The sequence below is a fragment of the Vipera berus genome (genome assembly GCF_964194415.1).
Source record: "Vipera berus genome assembly, chromosome: 2".
In the NCBI taxonomy this organism is placed as follows: Eukaryota; Metazoa; Chordata; class Lepidosauria; order Squamata; family Viperidae; genus Vipera; species Vipera berus.
The window spans coordinates 67,258,136-67,281,251 of record NC_138203.1 but is presented as its reverse complement, the minus strand read 5'-3'; positions in this window follow the sequence as shown (position 1 = coordinate 67,281,251).

Sequence of the window (23,116 nt, the reverse complement as noted above, 5' to 3'; positions counted from 1 at the left end):
CTGCCCTTATTATAGCAGCTACAATAAAGCTCTCCTTGCCATCAAACATCATCTTTACCCTGGAACAATGATACAAACAGCCTCAAAGTCAAGTAATTTAAGGACAGCCGGCAGAATATTCAGATTTCCTAGACTTGGGGAAGAATTCTAGGATATCTGACTATTTGTTGACAATGGTCCATCTCTTATCAAATTTAAAATATAAATAATACTGATACTGATGGTTATAGTAATCATCAGTGCAGAATTACCTAAACTTGTTGGGGAGTAAGATTTAGGGAACACATTTGGACTTAGTTTTGAGTAAATTTGCACAAGATAATAATATACATAACCACAGAGAGGTAGCACTTCAAAGATATATTAAGCATATTAGCCAAGGAATTTGCACACTTACAGTGAAATTCGAATGAAATTGTCTCTGGCTAAGCAACAGGAGATCTTTGAAAAGAAAAGATATTTTGAGCACCTGAAGTTATTCATCAAAATCAATAGGATGAACTGATTAACTCATGTCATATAAAATTATCATCATCAGATCACCATAAAACATACTGTATTCTAGATATGTCTGGGAGTGTGCATGCACACATACAAGCCTTTATTTAGTTATGGATTGAGTTCCTACATGACTGTGTACCTAATAATTAAAGACAGATCTAGGTTATTCTTGAGGATTTAACTTTGGCTGTTTACTCCTCCCATTGACCTGACTTGTTACATTTCCTCTGTGTTTCTGAATCATGTCAATGTAACTTGTATATAAAGACAATTAATCAAGCTGAATCAGGAGAAAGTCACTCCTATTTTCAATAAAGTTGACAAGCTGCTTCCTATTTGATAAATTAGTAACAACATTAAAAATCCTTAGAATGTGTTTAATGCTTGCTTGCACAATTTGTTTAGTATTTTACTTGATCTCCCCTTTTATCATTTTTGTTTCCAGGAGCGAAAAGTGGAATTCCTGATGTTCCATCTTTTCATTTTGTCCTCACAAAAAAGAAGGTAAGTTAAATTAAGAAACAGTGAGAGGGCAAAATCTCCTACTGAGCTTCAGATTCAATCTCCAAAGCATGAAGGAATATGAACAAGAATCAATCGGAATATTTAAAGTAGATGCATTTTTCCCCCGGGGGTCACATTACTTTGGGGTATTGGAGTTTAGTTTAGTGGTTAAGGGACCATGCTAGGAAACAGGACTCCATGAGTTCAAGTCTTACCTTAGCCATAAAATCTAGCTGGGTGACCTTGGCAGCCCAACTCACTTCACAGGGTTGTTGTTGTGGGGGAAATCAAAGTAGGAAGGTTTGTTGGAAATGAAAAATGTAACTTAATCCTAACTCTATTGTAAAAATAATAAAGGCAGAGTGAGCGCCTGTTACTCGTCCCAGCTTCTGCCAACCTAGCAGTTCGAAAGCACGTAAAAATGCGAGTAGAAAAATAGGGACCACTCCGGTGGGAAGGTAACAGCATTCTGTGTGCCTTTGGCGTCTAGTCATGCTGGCCACATGACCACGGAGACGTCTTCGGACAAGCACTGGCTCTTCGGCTTTGAAACAGAGATGAGCACCGGCCCCTAGAGTCGGAAATGACTAGCACGCATGTGCGGGGGAACCTTTACCTTTTCTTACAAACAATGAAATAAATATATAAATTTGTGCTCCTGGGCACTGCTGAGCACATTTGGGAGATAACCTCTGAAGGCTAGATAGCCATCATGGGTTGACTAGATAATTTTTGTGATTATGACTATCATGTTCAGCAATGCAGTAGCTGACATGGGAAGGGTGGACCATTTTTCTGATATCACACAATATGATGCATTTCAATCATATAATTCAAGACTTCCCCAAATGCCTACAAAAAGAAAGAGAGAGATAATTGGCCTCTTTCTCATAGTAAGCTTTCTTGGGAAGAGACTTCAATGGGAAATTCGCTGTGGAAGATCTTTTGTTTGGGGACAGATGTGCTTCCCCAAAAATAGCATCTAGAAGAACGTATGTCCCTAAGAATCCAACCTTTCTTTTGGATACCATTATTGAGACCATATAGAATTACAAATCACCCTGCTGATCTTGCATGGGTTTGAAGGTAAAGCAGATCAGATCTGATTCATATGTAGATGGAGGACCTTCAGAAAATCCCAGGGCATAAACTAGGCTGGTAAGAGAAAAGAAAACTTCCTCAAAGAAAGTAATGCCATGTCAAAAGAAACTGCATATGATAGGAGTTAAAAGGTAAAAGGTAAAGGTTCCCCCGCACATGCGTGCTAGTCGTTTCCGACTCTAGGGGCCGGTGCTCATCTCCGTTTCAAAGCTGAAGAGCCAGTGCTTGTCTGAGGATGTCTCCGTGGTCATGTGGCCGGCATGACTAGACGCCAAAGGTGCACGGAACGCTGTTACCTTCCCACTGTAGTGCTCCCTATTTTTCTACTTGCATTTTTACGTGCTTTCGAACTGCTAGGTTGGCAGAAGCTGGGACGAGTAACAGGCACTCACTCTGCTATGCGGCACTCGGGATTCGACCCGCCAAACTGCCGACCTTCTGATTGACAAGCTCAGCGTCCTAACCCACTGAGCCACCACGTCCCTATGATAGGAGTTACAACCCCCCAAATAATATGAAAATGGATACATCCACAGTGCACTCACCATATACATTTGAAGAATGAACTTCCCATAAGTGAAAGGTAGGCCCTTTTCTTACTCATGTCCTCTTCTGCACTTACCTGGGAATGAATCAAGTGTTAAATGCCCCCCAGGCAAATTGTTTGATGTGTTCCTTTCCGTTGGCCAGCATTCAAACACCTGCTCAAAATTTTGAATTCCTTTTTGTCTGAAGTGAAGAAATCAGTTTGATACACAGCATCATTAAGTTAAGATGGCTTGCATTCCTGCACCTGTATCCAGGTGCAAAAAAAAACATTAAATACAAACACCTATCAACATGCGGTGAGATTTTACATTTTATAAATCCACTAGTTTGAAAATGTGATTTTTGAATGCACAAGGCTACATTCAACTGCCTTATCCCCCCTGCTGTAAAATTGCTACCAATAGAAAAGTCGACAAGATATGTAATATCTTGCTCAGGGTTTGCTTTTCTCTCTTCCACATCCTTTTCTTGTTAGCTAAAGTTTCAGCATGAAGAAGAATTAGAAGAACCTGCAAGCTATCTTGTTCTTTTGTGATTCTTCTCTTGGTCTAATAATAGCATTACCGTACTAGACTTTTGGATTTCTATAAATGGATTGGCACAACTACTGCCATTTAGAAAAGAAAAGAAAATCTTATATTTGATTCAGAGGCCTGGCCTATGAGTAAAACTTAATGATTAGGCGGAAGCATCCATGATCTCAGCAATTTCCATCTCATCTTCTCCAGGAACGGAAGCCAGGGGGAGAAAGAATCAAATCCATCTGTCTTCTACTTCCTTTGATTGGAGTTAAATTGTCAGATATTCTGTTCTGTGAATCAACTGAATCTGATAGTGGCTTACAACTGTATCTTATGGCTTCTTAACTTTGCAAGATCTTGCAGGTTAAGCATGATCAGACAACGACTATTATTTAAATCATATAAGCTCAGATACTGTATATTTGCCAAATGATTGTCAGTAGGAATGGAAGAGAAATTTGTTCAAATCAATTTATAATGAGAATTTACCTAATATGCATTCAGGTATAATTTGCTCCAAGTATATGTGTGCAAATGCATAGACTAAATTAAGAACGTACATTTTATTGGTTATTTAAAGATTAATGCCTAAATAAACTAAAATGGAACCAACTGAATGCTGAAAAGGCAAACTGGGCAAGAAATTGAGCATGTCTAAGGTGCAAGACCTATTTTAGTACTCAATGGTAAGAATGGGTGTCAATCAAGGTTCTAATATTGCAGAAAATGACAAAGATTTGGGCCTGAATAAGGGCCAACAGTGCACCCAAAAAGTGTTCTGTGTTATAGTAGATATGTTTGAGAGAAATGTTAAGTACATAATTTAAAATAATTGCTTTGGGGACTGCAGTCTATATCATACTGAGTTTTGGAGAAGAAATAAAGGCATGTAAAGCACCAGTCCTACTATTAGGTGAAATATAATAGCAGATTCAAGCACTGTAAAAGAAGAGGTAACAAACTGAGAACAAGTCCTTAGTCACTGCCTTCCAACTCAATGCCCAGAGCATTCAGACAGCCAGTTTGGTGCAGTGGTTAAGGTGCTGGTCTGGAAACCAGGAGAGTGAGTTCTAGTTCCAACTTAGGCATGAAACCCAGTTGGGTGACTTTGGGCCAGTCACTTTCTCTCAGCTCAGCTCACCTCATAGGGTTGTTGTTGTGGGGAGAACAGGAGAAGGAAGTAGTAATAGGTATGTTCTGTGCCTTGAGTTACTTAAAAAGCCTGCCCTGGACCCAGCTGTTTTAAATAACTATCGTCCAGTCTCCAACCTTCGCTTTTTGGTGAAGGTTGTTGAGAGTGTGGTGGCGCATCAGCTTCCTCTGTTCCTGGAGGAAACTGATTATCTGGACCCGTACCAATCGGGTTTCAGGCCCGGACACAGCACGGAGACAGCATTGGTCGTGCTGGTGAATGATCTCTGGCGGGCTCGGGACAGGGGTTGTTTGTTATGTATTCACTTATAATTCATATTGTTATGTATTTACATTGTTAGGAATTGTTGTAATAGAGTTAACAGGGCTGAGGTAAAAGCCGCGGCAGCTTTTGACAGCTGTCAAAAGCTGCCGGACAGAACCACGCAGGCGCAACCGACTGACAGTTCTGCACGCGCCTCCACTGACAGCTCCGAGCTGTCAAAATCTGCCGGTTCCGATTGGAGGAGACAAACGGCGCGGGAACCAGCTCAGCCCTGATTGGCTAACCTACTGACAGCTGCCAGTATAAATAGATGTCATGTTCTTCTGTTGCTTGCCTGGTTCGGAATTAAAGGTTAAATCGTTTAACCTGCTGTCTCGCCTGCTTCTTTAAAGCACTGGCGACGAAGGTGGGATGCCTGCTTGCCTAAGCTGAAGTCACTACCTAAGGGGAGAAGAGATTTTTTCCCTTAGCCCGAGCTAGTCACTCGCTGAAGTCACTCGGAAGCCGAACTTCCGTACAACGCAAGCAGCTGCACCCACGGCTTACAGACAGCATGACGAACCATGGCCACATTCGAGAGTTCAACACCCGCCACCCAGAAGGTTGGGAATCTCATCTGGGCCAGGTAGAAGGATACCTGGTGGTTAAGAAGATTACGGACGACCGGGCCAAGGCAGCCGCCCTCCTCTGGCTCAGCGGCCCCGCTGTCTATGATGCCGCTGTGGGAATCTTCACTCCTGAACCGATCGCCACGATCTCCTACGCCGATCTCACCGAGGGGCTGAGTAAATACTTCATGCCCCTCAAGTCAGAACTTTTCTGGAGGGTAAATTTTGCCCGAAAACTACAGCTTCCTGACGAGCCAGCAAATGACTTCATAACCCGGGTCAGACACGCCGCACGGCGGTGTCGGTTCCCGGACTTAGAAGACCGAATCCGGGACCAAATCGTCATCGGGCTCAAAGACGAGCGGCTGAGGAAGAAGCTGATTGCCAAGCCAGAAATGACAATGACCGATGTGGCGAGGGAAGTCATTGCATATGAGGACAGCCACGGTGACAACCGACGTTCACCTGACAGCGGGCCCAGTGGGTCCGTGCACCAGGAGGACGGCGGGTTCAGCGGTCCCGAGGAAGATGACGGCTCCATGGACATCGATGCGGTACAGCGGCGGTTCGAAAAGCTCAGGCTGCAACGCAACTACAGAGGGGGGCCTGCCAACAATCAGAGGGGCGCTAACTTCCAGCCAAACAGGGCCAAGTGTGCCAGCTGCGGCGGAAGCCAACCAAGAGTAACGTGCCGGTTCCGCAGTGCAAAATGCCACGGGTGCGGAAAGACAGGTCACCTCAAAGCCGTGTGCCGCAGCCAGAGCCGAGAAAATCTGCATGAACTGGAAGTGACAACCGCAGGTATGAGCCAACACACACCCAGGGCCAAGCACAGTTCCAAACCCCTAGTGCTTAATGTGAGGGGAAGGGCGGGGAAATACACAGTCCACAGCACTCTTAACCCCAAAGTCAAGGTGGACGTTCTGATTCATGGAATTCCCTGTGAGATGGAAGTGGACTCTGGGTCCTCCGTCTCACTCATTTCGTGGCAAACCTACAGGGACATTTGTAACCAGAGTAGAAAACGGCCCGCCCTTCGTCCCACTAAACTCCGCCTAGCTGATTTTCAGAAAACGCCCATTAAACTCCGGGGGAAGGGCTCCGTCCCCGTAGAGTTCAAACAATTTAAAGGATCCCTCCCTATATTAGTAACCCAGGAAAACAGAATCAGCCTGCTAGGATTAGACTGGTTTGAGGCGCTAGGGATAGCGTTGACAGGCGTCAACGCCGTTCAGCTGTCAAACTTAGAAACCGTCTGCCTTCAATTCGCGGACGTCTTTGACAGCTTGCTAGGAAAGTACACAGGACCGCCTGTATCGCTAAAATTAAACCCTAATGTAATGCCTGTCAGAATCAAGGCAAGAAGAGTTCCCTTCGCCTTGAGAGAAAAAATAGAAACTGAGCTAGACCGATTAACTAACTTAGGAGTCCTAGAACCAGTCGAAGGGGCGGAGTGGGAGACACCCATAGTGACCCCAATTAAGCCAAATGGCCAAATAAGATTATGCGCTGATTATAAAGCAACCCTCAACCGCGCATTAAATGCCCATGCCTACCCGGTCCCGGCTGTCAAAGACATCCTCGCGGCCATTAAGTCGGGCGCCATTTTTGCCAAGTTAGACTTGGCGCAGGCGTATTTACAGCTGCCTGTCACCCCTGACACCGCTTTAGCTCAGACAATCGTCACCCACAAAGGAGCATTTTAAATTAACCGCCTTCAATTCGGCATCTCTGCAGCCCCGGGGATCTTCCAAGAAATCATGGAAAAAACACTTAAAGGGATCCCCGGGGTCTGTCCATATTTCGATGACATCCTAATTGCAGGGGAATCAGAAAAAGACCTAGCTGACAAATTAACAAAAGTGCTTCTTAGATTCAGGGAGGCTGGCCTCAAATTAAAACGAGACAAATGCTCCATTGGGGTGCCTTCAACAGAGTTTTTAGGATTTAAAATTGATGCTAAGGGAATTCACCCCACTGAGACAAAAATAAAAGCCATTAAAACAGCACCAACCCCTAAAAATAAACAAGAACTGCAAGCCTTCCTAGGGTTAGTTAATTTTTATCATACCTTCCTGCCCCATAAAGCCTCCATTGCCGAACCCCTACAAAGGCTTTTAGATAAAGGCAAACCCTGGAATTGGTCATCTGAGCATGATAAAAGTTTTAATCTACTAAAAAACTTACTCACCAGCAATGCAACGGTAGCCCTGTTTAACGAACACCTGCCCTTATGTCTGGCTTGTGATGCCTCTCCCTACGGCATCGGAGCAGTCCTAAGCCACTTAACTAACGAGGGAACGCAGATCCCTGTAGCGTTCTATTCCAGAACGCTGTCAAAACCTGAGCGTAATTACGCTCAGATTGATAAAGAGGCTTTAGCTATAGTGGCCAGCGTAAAAAAGTTTCATGACTACCTATACGGCTGACCCTTTACCATTTTTACAGACCATAAGCCCCTATTAGGACTTTTTACAGTAAACAAACTAACCCCACAAATTTTATCTCCCCGCATCCTGAGATGGTCTACATTTCTGTCAGCCTATTCATACAACTTACAATATAAGCCAGGGAAATCCATGGGCCATGCTGATGGGCTTAGCAGACTGCCCCAACCAATAGTCGACCCAGACCCAGCACCAGCTGGGAAGATACTGGCTATTTCAGACCTGCCAGAATGCCCATTATCTGTTAAAGACATCGCTGCAGCCACAGCTGCAGACAAAATATTAGGCAGAGTCTTAAACTATGTCACGTCTGGCTGGCAATGCACACCCCCAGACCCAGAATTCCAACCTTACATTTTAAAGCAAAAGGAATTATCCGCCCATCAGGGGTGTCTATTATGGGGCAGCAGGGTAATCATACCTGACAAACACAGACTCAAAGTGTTAGAGAGCCTCCACGAAGGTCACCCTGGGACCGTCAAAATGAAGGCTCTGGCCAGAAGCTATGTCTGGTGGCCAGGATTAGACAAGCAAATTGAAACACATGTAGCCGGCTGCTATTCCTGCCAACTTGTTAGAGCCGCCCAGCCACACGCCCCCATACACAGATGGGAAACTACAAAGACACCCTGGTCTCGTATCCACATAGACTATGCGGGTCCATTCCAGGGACAATCATTCCTAATAGTCGTGGATAGCTATTCGAGGTGGTTGGAGGTGGCACCAGTGACTAGCACAACTTCAGCAGCCACAATACAAGTTCTAAGAGGGTTGTTCGCAACACATGGGCTTCCAGATGTAATAGTCTCTGATAACGGCCCCCAATTTACTTCCTACGAATTCCAGAGTTTCACAACGGCGAACTCTATTAGGCACACCACCACGGCTCCATTTCACCCATCCTCGAACGGCTTGGCAGAGGTGATGGTAAAATCAACCAAAGAGGCACTGCGGAAAATCATCTCCGGCAACTGGCACCGCAGACTGGCCCAATTCCTGTTATCTCAACACACCACCCCATGCACAACTACGGGGAAATCTCCAGCAGAGCTCCGCTGGGGCAAAAGACTAACTACCGGACTAGACCGCCTACATCCTGACAGATCCCCTCCAGACCCAGAACTGCCCCTCCAGCATAGAACTCTCAGCACAGGGCAAGCTGTCTGGGCAAGAAACTATGGGGGGGGCAACAAATGGACACAAGGGGTTGTCATTGAACAAACGGGGCCCCTATCATACATCATAGACACAGGACACAATTCCCACATCCGCAGACACATCGACCAACTCCGGCAGCGCAGCCCACAAAATATGGGGGAAAGGGGGAACAACGAAATGCAGGCAGAAGCCCCACAGCAAACACTTTCACACCGCAACCCCCCCCGATCAGAATGTACCATTTCAAGACCCCACTCCAAACGACGCTGAAACAACGGAACCAGACCCCTTGACCCCTGAACCAGTCATCGAATTGCCTGGGGAAAAGGAACAACCAGCTGAGGCGACCCCCCGACGCTCCGAAAGGATAAAAAGACCCCCCGCCTACTTACAAGACTTCGAATGGGGAAACCCAAAAAAGAAACAGTTGGGGAAAAATCAACTCAATCAGAGGGAGGGGTAAGGGGTGTTATGTATTCACTTATAATTCATATTGTTATGTATTTACATTGTTAGGAATTGTTGTAATAGAGTTAACAGGGCTGAGGTAAAAGCCGCGGCAGCTTTTGACAGCTGTCAAAAGCTGCCGGACAGAACCACGCAGGCGCAACCGACTGACAGTTCTGCACGCGCCTCCACTGACAGCTCCGAGCTGTCAAAATCTGCCGGTTCCGATTGGAGGAGACAAACGGCGCGGGAACCAGCTCAGCCCTGATTGGCTAACCTACTGACAGCTGCCAGTATAAATAGATGTCATGTTCTTCTGTTGTTTGCCTGGTTCGGAATTAAAGGTTAAATCGTTTAACCTGCTGTCTCGCCTGCTTCTTTAAAGCATTGTTCATCTGTCCTAGTCTTATTAGATCTCTCAGCGGCTTTTGATACCATCGACCATGGTATCCTACTGCGGCGTCTCAGGGGGTTGGGAGTGGGAGGCATCATTTTATGGTGGTTCTCCTATCTCCTGGGCCGCTTGCAGTTGGTGTTGATGGGAAGGCAGAGATCCACCCCGAGGCCTCTCGTTTGTGGAGTTCCTCAGGGGTCGGTTCTCTCGCCCCTCCTGCTCAACATCTATATGAAGCCGCTGGGTGACATCATTTGTGGTTTCGGGGTGGGGTATCATCAGTACGCTGATGATACCCAACTTTTTCTCTCCACCCCGAACCAACCCAGCGATGCCCTTGCCATGATGTCCCGGTGCCTGGAGGTGGTCCAGGTCTGGATGGGGAGAAACAGGCTTCGTCTCAATCCTGCCAAGACTGAGTGGCTGTGCATATCGGCATCTTGGGTTAACCAGACTATTCCACCTTTAACAATGGGGGGTGAGGTGTTACCCCCCGTTGATAGAGCTCGCAACTTGGGCATCCTCCTGGATTCACAGCTCAATTTTGAAGACCATATAGGAGCCGTGACCAGGGGGGGCTTTTGCCCAGGTTCGCCTGGTGCACCAGTTGCGACCCTACCTGGACTGAGATGCCCTACGCACAGTCACTGATGCGCTTGTGACCTCCTGTTTAGACTACTGCAACGCTCTCTACATGGGGTTGCCCTTGAGGACCACCCGGAGGCTTCAGCTGGTGCAGAATGCGGCTGCGCGAGTTGTGATGGGGGTTTCCCGATACTTCCATGTAACACCTCTACTCCGCGAGCTGCATTGGCTCCCGGTTGCCCTCCGGGTGAGATTCAAGGTGCTGGTGATGACCTATAAAGCTCTAAATGGCGTGGGTCCGGGATATTTGAGGGAACGCCTGCTGCCAGCATCAAGTTCCCTTCATCCAGTGCGCTCCCACAGGGAGGGTCTTCTCAGGGTGCCGCCGGTAAAAGATTGCCGGTGGATAACACCCAGGGGTAGGGCCTTCTCATGGGTACGCCTGCCCTCTGAAACCAGCTGCCCGTGCAGCTTAGGACTGCCCCCGACCTCCGTTCATTTCACCGGGACCTGAAGACCTGGCTCTTTGAGCTCTCTGGCCCAGGCTGAGAATTTTAATTTTGATTGGGGTTTTTATTTTTTTTCAGGGATTGATTTAATCTTTTTAAATTGTTTTTAACTTTTGTATTGATTTTTGTTTAAAATACCCTGTAAACCGCCCTGAGTCCTTCGGGAAAGGGCGGTATATAAATCCAAGAAAATAAAATAAATAAAATAAAATAAAAGTAATAAAGACGGGATAAAAAATGTCTAATAAATCTAATAAAATAAATTATGGCCAAGACCTGTGGCTTTCTTGGTGAGCCCACAGGATGCTTATGAACATTGCTATAAAGTGGTTATCAAATCTATGCACTGGAAGGTACCACATAGGAAGCTCTTGTAAGTTCCCCTTGTCCCTGAATGGCCTCTACAAATAAATAGATGGCTGTTGAACAGAGGGTAAGAATTGACGTGGGGTATAATGAATGGTTGAGATACTGGTGGAGCAGTATGAATGGCAAATCTTCCTCTTGTATCAAGTGGGTCTTCCTCCTTTAGATTACCAGAACTGCACTTCAGAAACTCAGAGGCTACTAGTTAATAGTAACAGAGTTTTCTGTATCTTATGGCTGCTATCCAATGGCTGTTTGGATTGTTTTAACAGTTCTTTGGTAGTTACATGTTTTCTCTTCTAGCTATAGGTCTTCTTGGACTATTCCAGGGGATCCATTGTAAAACATTATGGAGGGTCCAGATTCACCAGCTCTAACTTTAAGATTTATAAGAGTTTGCATGTATTTGTCATTTATCTACCTCCACGCTTCTTGCTTCTCATTCATACCTATACTGGTTGACCAAAGGATAATGTAAAGATGAGTCCTTTTTCCTTTTTCACTACTTCCATTCATTAGTCCCTAAAAATAAGCTGCAGGAACAGCAGGAAGACTCACCCAACACCTTCACTCCATGAAGGTATATATCAGCAATGGATTTCCAAAGTGCCATGAGTTTCAACATGGACCTGACAGCATCAAACCTGGATGCAAAGTACTAGGGCTGATATAAGTATTAGCTGGCTAATAGCACTCTACCAGCTGCCAGCTGCACACCAGGACCCAATTCAATTCTAATTCTTCAATGAAGTATTTAATCATTTCTTTCTACCCTATGTATCATCCTAAGATCTTAACAGAGAAACATTTATTTGCAAGGCTAGTGATTCAAAAATCAAAAGTATAATTTCATGGCTCTTAGAATTTCTTATCTAAGTCTCCCAGACACCAAACCGAGGCATTTCAGTGGTGGTGGTGGTGGTGGTGAAAATCACTTAATGAAGAAAAATACATGTGTAGAAACAATATTAAGAATTATGAAAAGTAGAATATTGCTTAATAAAGATTAGTGTTCCAATGATTTTTCATACAGTTTCCAGAACTGGACATATATCAAAATTCTGGCTGTTTGAGACTTTAACTCTTTTGGTAGTTGGTGTGTGTGTTTTTTTCCAAGAAGCTATCAATTGTTATTTGGTAATACCCAGTGCTTTTTTTCTCATAGAACGCTCAGAACAGAGTTCCGGCACCTTTTTTGGATGGTACCTTGTAGGGTAGGCAAGGCAGGTTGTATGACATGTGTGAGTTCCGGCACCTTTTTCTTTTACAAAAAAAGCACTGGTAATAGCAAAACAGAAATGAGACACAGAGAGAAAGAAGCATCTGGTTACTTCTTGAAGCAAGGTTTGACCTATTTGGTGCTGCACAGTTATGGCAAGAAACCATAACACATAAAGACTTGGAGCCATTATAACTTTGTATGAGACAGTCCAGTGAGATGAATGTCCAGAGTTGCAATTAATTTTAATTCTAGGCACTGTGGAATTAATATATTCTGTAGAGTTATTACATTCACTTAAAGATTCAAAAAATTCAAAAATTCAATGAAGAGTTCTTCCAAACAGTACCAGCCATACAGACACACAGGCAAACCCAAACCCTCACAAAATTGGAACTGAAATTTCACCTAGCAACACATGTTCACTTGGCAATGTCTTTCTCAAAATTAAACCAGGAGAGAACCGCAGCCTAAAATAACATTTAAAGCAAAATTAGAAAGTCTTTTCTTCAACTGTATGGATGACAAGACTTTTCTTCTCCTAGAATTTCATACTCAAGTCAGATGGGTCCAGTTCAGGCTGAACAGTCAAGGAACTTCATAGCAAACTCTATGATCTGTAATAAAGCAAAATACACATCTTTCTACTTCTGTGTGAAACCCTGGAGAGCAACTGTAAGTTAATATCAGATTAGGCAGCTTTCTCCAATCTTAGTGTACCTTTATTATTAAAAATTATGCTAAAATTTCACAAATGATTAAACATTATATTTCTATTCTTTCAAAGAAGACTCTTCAACTGAGGGGATCTTACCCAGACCTTCATTTGATTAAGCTCCCCTTGATAGATGAACATTATCTGTTACTCTTAACAAGTGCTTTTTTTGTAAAAGAAAACCGGAACTCACACATGTCATACAACCCGCCTTGCCTACCCTACAAGGTTCCATCCAAAAAAAGGTGCCGGAACTCCATTCTGAGCGCTCTATGAGAAAAAAAGCCCTGCTCTTAACTAGTCTTCATGAACATAGACTGGTTAAAGATATTCAAAGACTGATAGTGTTTTGTTTCATTACCCAGAAGGGTGATTTACTTCAACAGTCACTTTGCTATTACTTTCTGAACTTCTTTAGATGGCACGGTTCAAAAACAGGCTACCATTGAGACAAATGTGTGCTTCTTTTGTGCCTATAGGAAAGAGCATTCAAAACTTCCATAGAATAAGTGAAGGAGCATTTGTTCCTTTCTTCATTGCTCTTCAAAGAAAAAGAAAAAGAGGGCAAATTATAATGCTGAATGAATTTGCTGAAGCTCAAACCTTTATTCAAGAGAAACAAGATGGGTGGCCTCTAGTTATAACTCTACTAAAGCTCTGTCAAGGGGAAGCTATCAAACAGGCTGCTGCACCAATGTTCAAACAGTTCTTCAAGACTCATCTTGACAGGAGGAAAGAAACAATATATAGATGGCCTGCAGTGACCCATTCTTGTGAAACCTTTGCTATGGACCTAAGAATCATGCCTGCTTGCATTGGAGTCTTTTAGGAAAGAAAAAAATGGGCAGGGGGAAGAATGGCCTCCCACCAAAAGCATAGAAAGCCGAGAACACAGCAAATTCTACATGATGTTTGGCAGAAGGCATGGGAATATGAACCGATAATTGTGGGAAATCCCAGAAGTATCTTGAGATAAATCACTGACTAAAACGGGTTAGCTTTTAATGAGGTATTCACAATCAGAGCTGCAAGTCATGCCAAATTATTACAGGTCTGTTGTTAAGACATTGTTACTTTTTATGTGTTGGAAAATGGAGAAATTATCAACTATATGACTGGAGTGTCATCATCTAATTATATCTAGATATATACCTACCTACATGCAGACCTATCACATTATCTCCTTTTGAATTAATCTGCATTATACAGCAAGGGGTAAGAAATAGTCCAAGAGGTTAGATGAAGAAAATAAAACTTCACTGAATCTAATTTTCACTAATAACACTTATGGTTTTCCATACTTCAGTATTCTTGAACCCATCTTGGTTTCTACCATGTTCCATTATTGCTTTGTAAGACTGGCTTTTGTTCTTTCAGTTTCTCATCTCTCTCTTCTTCATGGTTTCATCAACTTGAATCAGTCATAACTACTCACTCTTCCACTTCCTCTTGACTTACTCTCCCATCACACTGGTTTTTCAGTTTGATCCTCATTCATTCTCTCCACAACAAAGTACATTCACCTGATCATTAATTTTTTTTTCAGTTTATATTCATTCACCGTGAATTCTACCCTTTTCTTGTTTTACCAAATCCACATCTTAAATAACCCAGGCTCATTCAATTTCATTTACTTTTATGTTTCTTTTAACATACCCAACTCTTAGAAGAGGTTATATTCAGCCCTTTTGCTTCTTTGAACAAATATTGTTTATTTGCAACAGATCATGTTACCGATGACTGTTTTACAGGCAACTGCATACTGTAAAATTTTTCTAAGTAAAAAGAAAAAACTGTTTACCAAAGCAAATACATTTTATCCATTTTCTAATGTTTAACTTTCAATCATTCAGTCTACTATCACTTTCAAACACAACTATTTTCCTCTTTTCATTAGGGTTACAGAGCATACAACATATCTGTTTTTCTTTCATTCATTTGATTTGTTCATTCATGCTCTTTACTATTTACTCCTCTTCCATTCCAAGCCACAAGCTTCTCTATGCTACAATGAACACTGGAGAGGCTCATAAGTTGCCCTGCTAGTTTTGGTCAATCAAGGCATTTATATAATGCTCTTTAGTAAGAATAGGAAGATGTAAATTATGTTTAATTTTAACTGTGCATAAATGCAAATAAAATAGAAATCATGGTTTTTGTCTTGGCATCAGCCATTGTTTTTTGGAATGTAATCCTGATACACCACTCCAAGCCAAAGTGCAGCTGCTGCCCAGAAAAAAAAAATCACATCATTTTCCTAAAGACTAACAAAGTTATCTGGAAAAATAAAACCTTACTAGAATGATTCAGGACAAACCACAAAGTACAGCTGTTAACTAGCTGATTAAGCATATCAATTTAAAGTAATTGAATTTGTATAAATTTGCAGGTGAGATGAAGCAAGAATGCTAGAACAGATGTAATTTTAGAGGATGAATTTTACCTTCTCTCCAGGACAGGAGGAAAGCCTCTCAATATTATTGCCAATTGATAGAAATCAGCCTTCTGGATCTGGGTGCCACCCACTTATCTTGGCCTAAGCTTATTCTTAGCCCAGATAATCAACGATCATTCTAACTGTGGGGGACAGAAGATGTTGAACCAAAGCTGGAGATTATTGACATAAATACACTCAACTTGATTTAATCTAATGCAAGTTTTAGTTGATCAAAGTAGTTTAAAGTAACAAACCTTTCTGAAAAACCTGGGTCAGAGAAGAAAACCTTTTCACTAAACCAGTTCAAATAAGAGCTTGCTTAACAATGGGTACCATGGTCTGGTTTTTAATTTTTGATAGCCTGAAACCTATACATATACTGTACAATGTGCTGACTGTTTTCATTGTGCAAGACATTTGGTGCAAATCTTCATTCACTTTTAGTCTAGTTTTTGACTACCCAAGACTGAAGTCCTTTCAAGAGTTTCTCTCTTCTCAAGGACTACATAGCTCCTGAGTGAAAATGTCATTAGAGGAGAAATGGAACAACTAACTCCTATTCCCATATGGATTGAACACAATGCTCCTGCCTTGTCAAAAACACAAACTTATAGGGTGAAAATTCAAACCCATAAATTATAATAGCTTCCCTCCTTCATGCAGCTCTGCCTGAAATGGTCTAGGTCTAAGACCTCCATGGATGAAGGACATTGTGTTCATTTATGATAAGGAGTAGATGATTTACTCCAGTTAGTTCTGCCACCTGCCTGCCGCAAGAATCCTCCCTTTGACTGAGTACAACTGCTACTTGTATGCCTTTTGTTGGGGAATCACAGACGCCCTCTTGCTCCCTCTCACTGTCTCAAGGTTGTTCTTTTATTCACCATTCCTGATAACAAATATTCTTGGGCTAATACATTTCCTCCATCACCAGCACTGAAAAGGAGGGGGAACCCATACTGAAAGGGTTAGCCCTTCCTTTGCTTTCCTTTCCTGAAAGACTTGCTTTTCAGTAGCCAAAAAGCAGACCACTCCGTTTTTTTTAAAGACCCCCATTCTGAACCTCTGCGGCATTTTTCTCCTGTCTTTTTTCTTTTAATACTCTGTGCTCAAAATTCAAAGGCTTTCTTTCCACTCTCCCCTTGACTGATCATGGGTAAGTGGGAAAGAGACATGGGGGCTTGAGCAAACCTCCCCTACAGAATAGTAAACAGACCACAGTCACAATCAGTGACAGATGGCCTCTATTGCCAATGCAAGAACTTTGAATCCCTGCCCCTTTTCTTTATCAGAAGAAGGTTAAACTGAAGGGGCTATTTCAGGAATTCAATCCGATCTTTCTCTGACTGTTCTTTCATCTATATTCACAGAGTGTGAATATGTTGGAGTATTTGCATTCCACAGTGGGTTTTCCCTTTTTCCTGGGTGTATTCGTTTACTCTCTCTCTCTCTCTCTCTCTCTCTCTCTCTCTTTTTCACTGTGATGATCCTTGAATTCATGATGGCCAACCTAAATTTGGTAAAATTAATATTATTCTCTTTTCTCCCCACTCTTTCATAGGCCATTTATAAACAATATGAGCAAATTTTACTATTACAGCAAACTTGGATTTTTCCTGAGTCCTTTGGGACATATAAGGAAGTCATATTGTAATTAGGTTCAGATCTGAAGAGAAATCTGTGTTTCTCACTTGTATAACTATTGGAGGCTGTGTCTTTTAGGCGCTTTAGGCAGATACTTCTAAGAATGCTCCAGAAGTATTCTTATTTAAATTTCTCTATAGATTTTGAAATACAATTTTATATAGGGTCACATGCCACCTTAGACATATTAAAATAATACTGAAATCTAACACCCATTGTTACAGTTGTCTTTGTTAAAAGTAAGAGAAACAGAAGTAAAATGAACCATGCAAAACAAAAGAATTTTGAATTTACAAACAAGCCAGGGAAATGGCTGCCATATAAATTAAAGGAAGAAAAGGGGGGCAAAAGGATGATAAAATTACAAGGTGAAAACACCATAATAATGGACAATTCAAGGGTGAAAAAATGCCATCAATATTATTCTAAATTATACAAAGGAGAAGACACTTCCCTAGGTAAGGCTGATGAATACTTACAAAATAACACCAAAGAATTTTAGAAAAATAAGAAACAATTCATGAATGGACCTATAATAATAAGGGAAGTTTCTGAAGACATAAAAAGGCAAAAATAGGAAAAATGCCTGGACCAGGTGGTTTATCAGCCTCTTATTATAAACATTCTGAGGGTGAATTATTGTAACTGTTACAAAATGATGAATTCTATTTTACAGCCTGGAAAGATACTAGGCAGTTGGTTAGAGGCTAATATAGTATTAATATGTAAAGAAGGTATTAATACCTTAACTTCACCAACCCCCCCCACCATTTGATATTTATTTATTTCATTTCATTTTCATTTTATTAAATTTATATGCCGCCCTTCTCCCTGAGGACTCAGGGCGGCTCACAACAATAAAAATTAAAAAACATAGAGTAAAAAATTTAAAAGAGAATTAAACAATAAATACAAAATTACAAAACAATTTAACCCAATAAAAGCCTAATTAAAAATCGTAGTCAGTCCAGGCCCACTTGTTGGAACAACCACGTCTTCAGGTCACGGCAGAAGGACCGAAGGTCAGGGGCCATCTGCAGCTCTGGAGGCAACTCATTCCAGAGGGTCGGCATGCCCACAGAGAAGGCTCTCCCCCTGGGGGTCGCCAGCTGGCATTGCCTGGCCAACGGAACCCTGAGGAGGCCAACTCTGTGGGAGTGAACTGGGCGATGGGAGGTTGACAATGGCAGCAGATGGTCTCGCAAGTACCCTGGGCCTAAGCCATGCAGGGCTTTAAAGGTTATTACCAGCACCTTGAATCGCACTCGGAGGGTAACCAGAAGCCAATGCAGCTCGCGCAGGAGTGGTGTAACATGGGAGTACTGAAATACTCCCATAAGCACCCACGCAGCCGCATTTTGCACCAGTTGAAGCCTCCGGGTGCTCTTCAAGGGCAGCCCCATGTAAAGAGCATTGCAGTAATCCAGGCGAGAAGTGACGAGGGCGTGGGTAACTGTGCATAGGGCATCTTGGTCCAAAAAGGGGTGCAACTGGTGCACTAGGTGAACCTGTGCGAAGGCCCCCCTGGTCACGGCCGTTAGATGATCTTCCAAATTAAGCCATGAATCCAGGAAGACACCCAAGTTGCGAGCCCTTTCTGAGGGGGGCAATACCTCCCCCCCATCAAAAGAGATGGAACTTGTTGGACAGTACGAGATGCCGGTATCCACAGCCACTTGGTCTTGGAGGGGTTAAGCCTGAGCCTGTTTCTTTCCATCCAGACCCGCACCGCCTCCAGGCACCAGGACATCACGTCAAGGGCATCACTGGGTTGGCTCGGGGTGGGTATCATCTGCATATTGGTGATACCTCACCCCAAAGCCACGGATGATCTCACCCAGAGGCTTCATATAGATGTTAAACAGGAGGGGGGAGAGAACCGACACCTGAGTCACCTCACAAGTGAGGGGCCTCGGGGTAGATCTCTGTCCCCCTGCCAATACAAACTGCGAGCGGCCCGAGAGGTAGGAGGAGAACCACCGTAAAACAGTGCCTCCCACTCCCAACCCCTCGAGCTGTCGCAGCAGGATGTTTATGTTGTTTATGTTTATGTTTATTGGACTTATATACCGCCCTTCTCCCGTAGGACTCAGGGCGGTTCACAAGGTATTTAAAATAACAATACAAATTACAAAAGTTAAGAACAATTAAAATAATTAAATTTAGTCCTTGAATAAAATAAAACTCCTGTTAAACTCCAATTAAAACCCAATTAAAATAAAATTACAATTAAAATTCTCAGTCCTGGCCAGAAAGCTCAAAGAGCCAGGTCTTCAGGTCCCTCCGGAATGAACGAAGGTCAGGGGCAGTCCTGAGCTCTACAGGCAGCTGGTTCCAAAGGGCAGGCGCACCCACAGAGAAGGCCCTGCTCCTGGGTGTTACCCGCCGGCAATCTTTTGCCGGCGGCACCCTGAGAAGGCCCTCCCTGTGGGAGCACACAGGACGAAGGGAGCTTGATGCCGGCAGCAGGTGTTCTCTCAAATATCCTGGACCCAAGCCATTTAGGGATTTATAGGTCATCACCAGCACCTTGAATCTCACCCGGAGGGCAACCGGGAGCCAATGCAGCTCACGGAGCAGGATACCGTGGTCAATGGTATCAAAAGCCGCTGAGAGGACAGAGGAACAGCCCCTGTCCCGGGCCTGCCAGAGATCATCCCCCAGTGCAACCAATGCTGTTTTCGTGCTGTAGCTGGGTCTGAAAACAGACTGGTATGGGTCCAGATAGTCCGCTTCATCCAGGAATTGCGGGAGCTGATGCACCATAACACTCTCAACAACCTTCACTACAAAGCGAAGGTTGGAGACAGGACAGTAGTTATTCAATGAGGTCAGGTCCAGAGCAGGCTTCTTGAGTAGGGGCCTCACCACCGCCTCTTTTAAGGTGGAGGGGAAGACACCCTCCATCAAAGAAGCATTAACAACTGCCTGGAGCCAGCCCCCTGTCACCTCCCAGGCGGCTGAAACCAGCCAGGAGGGACATGGGTCCAGTAAACAAGTTGTAGTGCTCAGTCTACGCATGATCCTGTCCACATCATCCAGAGTCACAGGGTCAAACTCAGCCCAAATGGTATGATCAAGACCTGCCCTCTCCACTCTGCCAGATTCCGCCCAGTTGGAGTCCAAGCTAGTCCGGATCTGAGCGATTTTGTCCTGCAGATACTGTACAAATTCCTCAGCCCTACCCTCCAAGGGGTCATCCCTTGGTCACTGATTAAACAGGGAGCGGGTCACTCTAAACAGGGCGGCTGGGCAGTTATCTGTGGATGCAATGAGAGCGGAAAAGATAAGTTCTTAGCTGTGTTCGATCAGATTCGGATCCGCTGGACATCCAACAGCTCTCTAGGCGTTTTATCTGGTGCTTCATCTCCCGGAGCTCCTCGGTAAACCAGGGGGCCACCCGGGGTCTGCGCCGAGTCAGGGGCCGCAAAGGCACAACTCTATCCAAGGCCCCAGCAGCTGCCCTCTCCCAGGCTTCTACTAGGGCCTCGGCAGAGTCAGGGGCAAGGGAAGCAGGAAATGTCCCAAGCTCCATCTGGAACCTTTCAGGGTCCATCAGGTGCCTGGGGCTGAACCACCTGGTCAGTTCCACCTCCCAGTGGTGGGGGGTGGCGTACTGAAAGTCTAGCTGAAGAAGAAAATGATCGGATCATGACAGGAGTTGGATGATTAAATCCCCCCTACCCAGAGCATTAATCCACTGCCCAGAGATAAAAACCAGGTCAAGTGTGTGCCCTCCATTATGGGTCGGGTCCTGAATTATTTGAGTCAGGTCCATGGCTGTCATGGAAGCCATGAACTCCCGGGCCAACTCAGACGCCTCACCCATGGAAGGCAGATTGAAATCCCCCAGAACTATAAGCCTGGGGAACTCAATCGCCAACCCGGACAAGACGTCGAGAAGCTTAGGCAGGACCGATGACACGCAGCTGGGAGACAGGTACGTAATCAATAGGCCCAACTGAACTCCAGGACCCCACTACAAAAGGAGAGACTCACACCCGCCTATCTGAGGGACAGTGGCCACTCGCGGACAAAGACTCTCCCTAATAATAACCACCACCACCCCGCCCCTGCCCTGGGCCCGCAGCTGGTGAAGCACCCAGAAACCTGGTGGGCATAATTCCGAGAGAGGTACACCCCCCTCTTGGCCCAACCAGGTCTCCGTGATGCAAGCCAGGTCTGCGTTCTCCTCCTCAATAAGATCCTGTATGAGGGGAGCCTTCTTCACCATGGACCTGGCGTTGATATAGACCAACCTGAGCCCAGGTTCCTGTAATTCTCCCTGGGGGAGCGAGAAAAGCAATGAGGGCGGGAACAGGCCACCGCTTGAAGACAGCGGTGGCCCATTCCCCGATTACGATAAATTTGTTTATTTTATTTATAACCCACCTTTATTTTTACAAATAACTCGAGGTGATGAACATATCCAACATACTTTCCTTCTCCTATTTACCCCATACCAATAACCGCACAAAAGTCTCTTCTAGCAGTTTTTCTTACTTTTCAACTCCACCCTCTTTGCGTGATTCCCCCTCCTCCAGATCAGTTTGATCCAATCATTTCTCCTTTGGCTCACAATCCTACAACAGATCTGCTAGGCACTTATGAGCCATCCAGCTTCTGTCTTCTTCCATTGGCCAAAATATTGACAGCTAAAATTGCTTCGAGATTGTCCCATCTCCCAGTTTGATGCAAAAAAAGGGGCCTTGCAAGGGAAAAGTCTGGTGCATTTTTCTTTCTCCCTTTGCTTATTCTCTCTCTTGATATTAAGAGAAAGATGGCATTCCAGTGTGGTTCTTATCACTTTAGGCTTCCTCTCTTCAGATCCCTTTCTTCCATTCCATCTTTCTCCTAACCATTGCTGTTAACCCTGTCTGAATTCCTTCTACTGGATTCCCTTCTCCCTCCCATATATGGACCTTTAGTCCATTTTCATGCCTTCCTAATTCTTTTGACTTTATTTCTTCCTCTTTATTCCTTGGGATATCCCCTCTCTGCCCAGAGGTATCTAATTCTAGCACTAAATCCTGTTTACTAGCTGTTTCTTATCTCATCCTGGATCTCTGTCTAATTGATCTATTATCCATTTTTCTTGATCTTCTACTTACAAACCTTTGCAGCCAATTTCAAATGTTATTGCTTTTGTAAATTCCTGTCAGTTTGCATTTAACATTTTGATTCTGCTAATTTTCCCCCCAGCTCGAACATAACCATATGGGTTGCATACAGATTCATATGCATATATGCTCTTGAGTACTGAAGTGCCTTCTTTCTAGTCCTCGTGGATCAAAGAGTAAAGTACATTATATGTGGCCAATTACCTTCTCCTTAACTTGGAGATTCTCCCATTCTGCTAGCTAAAAGCAGAATGAGCCTTGTCTTAATGCTATAAGCTTTCCTCAAGATGATCCATCTTTTTCATATGAAAGAAATTGAAGGAATCTGGAGGCCTCCACTTTCAAACTGAAGAGGTCCACTTTCAAACTGAAGAGGAAAGCATAATGGGACACAGGAAAAGAACAAATACAAGTACTAAATAAATGGTGTATACTTTAAAGCATTCGTTTAAAGCGTACACTGGTCAAAACAGTCTTGTAAAATGATAATGTCCAGAATTTAGAACCGGTTGGTACATTTATCGTTACTTTCTATTCTACTCTGGGTAATGATACAATTTGGAAATGGGAGAGCAACATCAGTAATGTATTTAGTAAGATTTTAGTAATACCAGGAAGAAATGTTATGATTCCTAGAATACGATGGAATGATTTTGTAGAGAGATAGGAATATGTGTAAAAGACTCCTCTGATGATGTGCTGTAGTACTATAGATTTTTTTTCCCCCAGAATACTACAGAGAATGAACCCAACATGTGATTTTCTGAAAGGAAGTCAGAGAAAACTGTGGAGCTACAGGCCCTCATCTCTCCCACTCTCATTTTCTATTCAACAGAGTTGGAAGAAAAGGTGGCTTTTGAATAAATTCCTTTTC